The sequence below is a fragment of the Oreochromis niloticus genome, linkage group LG7, assembly GCF_001858045.2.
Source record: "Oreochromis niloticus isolate F11D_XX linkage group LG7, O_niloticus_UMD_NMBU, whole genome shotgun sequence".
Taxonomy (NCBI): domain Eukaryota; kingdom Metazoa; phylum Chordata; class Actinopteri; order Cichliformes; family Cichlidae; genus Oreochromis; species Oreochromis niloticus.
Window position 1 is genome coordinate 58519188 of NC_031972.2, and position 6066 is coordinate 58525253.

At 38.3% G+C, this 6066-nt stretch overlaps 1 protein-coding gene across 1 annotated transcript in view; it reads right to left on the reverse strand.

The window, feature by feature from the left end:
* slc1a2b (solute carrier family 1 member 2b) overlaps nt 1-1961 on the reverse strand; it is a 29321-nt gene extending 27360 nt beyond the window's left edge. The window contains exon 1 of the mRNA XM_005470985.4: nt 1736-1961. The gene's annotated coding sequence lies outside the window, so the exon portion shown is untranslated. The remainder of the gene's footprint in view (nt 1-1735) is intronic.
* Nucleotides 1962-6066: the final 4105 nt, after the last annotated feature.

Below are 6066 nucleotides of genomic sequence, written 5' to 3' on the forward strand. Positions count from 1 at the left end.
GCTATGGCTGCACTTCACAGTGTGAAACCGCATGACATGATAAAGACATATGCTTGCAAATATAAAAGATCCCCCTCCCTCCCCCAGCTGCATGTGTGGGTTTGCCTTGAATACGTGTCAGGTTCAGTCATGTAAGGCAGAAAAATGCCACAGTGCAATAGTTTGCCAATATGAATCAGCTGCATGAACAGTTGCTTTACAGATTCTCGTAGCAATTACAATGAAGGTCAAGGCCTCAACGATCATGTCTCCTCATGGTACAGCCAGTTCCTCTCACAAGGCCCACCGATGGATGAAAACATGCCCATTAAACCCAAACATATAGACTTATCTGTACTCAGGCGAAGCGCCAAGCCCTGTCTAGGTTTGATCAACATCCTTTTGACAGAAGCATCCATAAACAACCCTGTAACCGTTTTCAAGACCATCCAAGACTAATGCAGAAGGCGATCAACTGAGAGTGCCAAGAGAATTGGTTTCCATGGTGACATTGATGGTGCGATTGGAAAACTGTGTGTTTGTGTGTGCTCACGCCCCAACGCCCATGTGCATTCCTTTTAATATAAAAAGGAAGAGTGCTGCAAGGATTGGTTTCAGAGGGGGTGGCGTTTGTAGCCAAAGGTAAGAAGGAGGGAAGGGGTGGTGGGCGACAGCTCGCTATAAGATATTTTCGTTTTGTTTTGTTTTTTTAAGGGAGGAGTTCATTTATTACTCAACTGCATGGTCGTCTTGTAAATGCAAGAGGCTGCCGACACCTCTACGAGGCTACGAATAGTCTTTTTCACAATAAAATACTTTATCAGAAGCTGCAACACAGGCTACAACTTGTTGGCTTCATGTTCAGAACCGCTACACAGGTCACACAAGAAAAACAGGGTTCGTTCATTAGTACGCAGTCACACTTGGTGTCAAACCAAAATTTATAATGGAACTATAAAAAATATGTCACAGCACCTATTTACAATAAAATCTACTTTTTCTGTGTGATCTGCGCTTAACCCATCTGAATTTCTCTAAGCAATAATAAGATGGGAATCGTTTGGCGTTTGGATGAAGGAAAACAAGGACAGCACCTTCACAGAGTGCTGCTTTTGGCTCAGCCGCCAGATAATTAGAATAATGTTTTTTTTGTTTTGTTTTGTGTTTTTTCTCCCGGGGCATCCTCAGAATTGTGTCCAGAAACGTAGGTAGGTATCAAAGTGTTGACCATCGCAAAGCCGGGTTTATTTTTAACCGTCCACTGTAATGTTTCTTTACGTCGTTTATCTACATCACGTCCAATCGACTTTCATTTAATATTTGCCATTTTCGCTATCCGAAGAGAAATATGAGCATATTCAGCCCTTTTCACTGCTGCAATTTAATCTGCAGCTCAAGCTTATTGTTGACGGTCGGCCTTGTGGGACTTTTCACTGCAGGTTGTCACTTTACCTTTGGAGTAGCTGCGATATGAATGTAAAAACAAACAAACAAACAAAAATGTTAATTAAAAGGGGGAGAGATGGAAATCTGTCAACCAATTAGCTTTTTGAAATGGTTTACCTACTAGCATGTATATTAGGTGCACCTGTAATCGTTTCTCAAAGCAATTACTTATGTTTACCTGTAAGTTGTGGTGATGAACAACCAACTGGATGTGACGCCAAAGAAAAGCCACTCACTTGTTAATAATCAACCTGTTTGTGTTGACGTATCCTATTTACATGTTTAAAATAAACGCCAATCATCGTCTTACCTTTGCAGCAAATCACGACGAAAAAAAGTTTTTGGTGCTGTCCCCTTACAGGACCTTATCTCATCAGCTTCAGAGAGGGTCTGCCACCGCGAGCTTCAGAGCGCACCGCGTTCCAAGACAGGAGCGCTTCACGGACCAAACAGGGATTTTCTGTTAGTAAAATCCGAGGAGCTCCGCAGCTCAACGATCCCACTGAATGAGCTCTGCCTCACCTCACTCTTCGGCGCTTTACTCCCCCACCCACCTCCACCCGTTTCCCCCCTCTTTGTTCCTTCTGCATGGGAATGCCAACTCTCGTTGGCTGAAGATGCAGCCTATACCGTACCCTTTTTTCTCTCCGTGTCTCCCTGTGACCCTCTCTACCCCGCTCAGTCTCTAGTTTTATTTCACGCGCATGCATATGAGCACGCTCGCGATTTACCGGCAAGGACACGCAAAACCTTCCTCATAAGGACTTTGGTAAAGTGAGCTAGATTTCCTTAAAGAGAAGCCCACTAATACCAACCTAACCTCAAAAAGTATCCTAATTAAGTCATTCTTTGATAGCCAGAAAGTGTTCTGCGGATTTTCTGATCTACACCAATGGCATTATTGGTAATGTGAGGTTTTATTACCCATTTTTACACAGGCTTGAGGTTATATTAGACCTGCACTACATTTTCTATGTTGTCGGTCTAACTTGCATCATATTTATTAGATAAATGAAAGGAAAGTGAAATATATATCCAGTCTAAGTCTAAAGTAAGAAGAAGATGTTATTAGTTAGTATTTAGCTTAATGTAAGATTCAAAGAATGAGGCAGAGAACCTTCAGCCCAAAGCTAAAATTAAATTTAATGTGGTAGTAGTATGAGAAAAAAAGTACAAAAAAGTACTCGGTTACAATGGAGTACACGATGAGCCCTAATTTTCTTTCTCTTGAAAATGACTGCAATGATCAATTGTTGGCAAAGAAGTAGTCCATTAATTTTGAGTGGAATGATACATTTAAGATTACCCCAAAATACTGCACAGTTACAGATTTTGTATTCTTTAAGATTCAGGACTGTCTGAATTATAAAATGTCAGCCTTTTTTTTTTTTTTTTTTTTTTTTGTAATTGGCTGAACTGTGCACATGTTCATCTTGTTTATTCATTTATTATTACAGGAATAATCAAGAATTGCGAGTGTAGAATTTCTATTCACATATAAAACCTATAACACAACTGTCACTGTGTTTGACAGATAAGGTGAAAAGCTTTGGACCGTAAGGTGTTGGGGGTTTTTTGTTTGTTTGTTTGTTTGTTTTGTTTTGTTTTGGGTTTTTTTTTTTTTTGCTTTTTTCCCTACACTCTTTACCTTTTGGTTTCTCAGCCTATATATTGTTGTGCCATGATTATAGTGGTATCTTTTTGTATATCTTGGCTATATCCTGCCCACTCTCATTTTAATGCTTATTGGGGATTGCATTTTTGGTGAATCGTCCAGATTACGGTCATGGTTTAAACATAGGCATAGAACTAAGGATGCTTACACCTTGAAATCCATTATTCACTTGCTGTGTAGTCATTTTCACACACATAAAAAAAAAAAACAATTTTTCAGTTTTCCACAATACGTTTGCTCCTCAATCCACCAGATTATTTGAGGGGGGGTTTTTGGTACCCAACATTCTTGAATATCTGATGACTCTTGGCCTTCATTCTGGTGATGGACATAAAATAGTGTGTGTCATCTGGCTTCATGGATAGGTAAATCTGGGTATCATCTGCATAGAAGTGAAGATCTATATTTTGCCTTCATACTGCCTAAAGGTAGTATGTATAATGTTAATTGAACTGGTCCTAGCACGGAACCCTGTGGAACTCCATAATGAACCTTAGCATATGAAAAAGACTCACCATTTGCATGAACAAATTTAAGTCTTAGATATAATTCAAACCACTGCAATATAATATCTTTAATATCTATGGTATGCTCTAATGGTTGTAAGAAAATTTCATGATCAACAGTATTGAATGCTGTGCTGAGGTCTAGCAGGACAAACACAAAGATAAGAGGCCATAAGAATATCATTTGTGACCTTCACTAACATTGTTTCTATACTGAGATTACCTGATTGAACTGCTTTAAAGCCCACAAAGGTGTCAAGTGTCCAATTATTCATGAACCATTCCAGTTTGGGCACAGTGTTGTAAAAGCGATATCTCCCACACTGATTTTCAATACTAAAATAAACCTCTTAAAATGAAAGTTACAACTTAGTTAAAGAAGTTAAATAACTCATCTCAGACTTAACCCAGACAGCATAAACAATTCTACCTCTCTAAATGTTTTGATTATGCAAGGTGGCGTGAGACCTTTTTCTGAAAAGAATAAAGACTTAAAATGTCAGAAATGCTAAAATAAAATTCTCCTATTGATTCCATTGAAAGACAAGACATTATAGAAATATAAAGTAAGTAGGTCAGCCAAGTCAATATTTTACTCTCACAAGGCATCGTGACACATCCTCAATTTATATAATTATCTTGTTCTTTTTGCCTCAGCGTAGCTGATAAAGACGTATAGTTACAGTGTTACAGACCATGGGCTATTAATGGGTCTGTGTGACTGTCAAACAGCAAGCTTTCTCACTCTGGAATTTGAAAACAGATTTTTCTTTTTTTTTCTTTTTTGGTTTTGTTTTGTGTTTTGTTTTTTTTGCTCAGCTTCAACAGGACTCTATGACAGAAGGCTTTTCACCCCTCCATAGGTGTGGCTTTCCCGAACGAGAACAAGTAGCATATTTCAAACATGATGGCAAAAACTGGCTTTGTAACAAGTTTGTTTTCAAAGCCAATGAACTTTCAAAATTCACTGGCTACAAAATATCATTGAGATGAGTTTGAGATCAATGGACTGATCTTTAAAGAGTGGGATTTGACTCATGAGAGTGCTGTTTGCATGCTGTTTCCTGTCAGTTCAAAGCCCTCGAAATCCATAAACCCCCTTTAAGCTGATCTGTTAGGGAATACTCTTGTTTGAGTGGGGACATAGTGATGAAGCAGTGCTTAAGGTTACTGTTTCTCTGACAGCATGTGATAGATCACACTGAATTATCATTGAAGTTACTGTACATTTAGATAAACATGGTCTTTGCATTTAAAGCTTATTAAGCAACAAATGAGTGCATGTGGCGTAATGCAAGCAAAATCCCAAACACAGAGTGCTGACCAAGCATTGTGAGGTATAAGGGGGTGGTGGAGCACTTTTTCAACTGATTTGATATTACACTTCTGCACACATGACTCAACACAATGATTGCATGTTTTCAGCTGAGGGACCCTTTCTGTATGTATCCAGCAGCCCACTAGCTTGGAAACAGAAAGGCATTTGTGTGAGGAGCACTAATTAGTCTCTACAAATTCTATTTGTAGCTTTGCCACCATGGATGTGGAAAAGTAAAGACTAATTGAATGGAAATGACAGAAATAAATTTTTGATTTTAAACACGGGTAGTCTTTATTTTAATGTTTAAGTTTTCATGTCTTCAAATTGAAAAGTATAGGGCAAACTGAAGATCAAAAAGAGTGATCTGCTGGAAAATTCAACATAAATCAGAAAACCATTAAAGTGACACCAGGACTGTATCAGTATTATCTCTTCTATTCTGAAGATATAAAAAAAGAGAGAGCAGACAAGAAAAGAAATGTTTCTGGGGTGTCTGATGAGCAGCACTGCTGAACGGAACAGAATGAGCAGTATGGACAGGGTGATAGCTTTGAGAAAAATAATATGAAGCTTGTCTCTTTGGGAGAGCCATTGATAATATCAGCAGTCGAGGGGCTTACTGCAAGAAATTTACCAATCTTTCACAAATGCATCATGTAGATCATGTGAAATATGATGTCAGGTTAACTTGTCCATAGGTGTGATTGTGAGTGCAATATACCTTATAGAAAACAAACAAACTCAAAGGCTTACTCAGCATTAGGAATGGCCCAAAAATTGCTAATTCCGAGTCATATTTGGTATGGCTATCTTTTTTCTTCAACACGGCCTAAAATCTCTTAAGCAGGCTTTCTTGTACTTCCATAAAGTATATGAATACTTTCCAGGTTTTTTGAAGAGACAGCCTTCTTGCTGACTTTTTTCCGTTCTCTGTCAAGATGATAACATGCTGCCTCAATGATGTACTATCGAAAAGGTGGCTAACTTGAGGAATGAACCAATGTTGCTTCAGCCAAATCTATGAAAAATGCTAATGATGACACAATTAGTCCAACATAAAATATTAAGTTTGCATGAGTGATGTGATTCCTAATAATCTATTATTTGAAAACTTAGCATATCTCATGAGAAAAATGTGA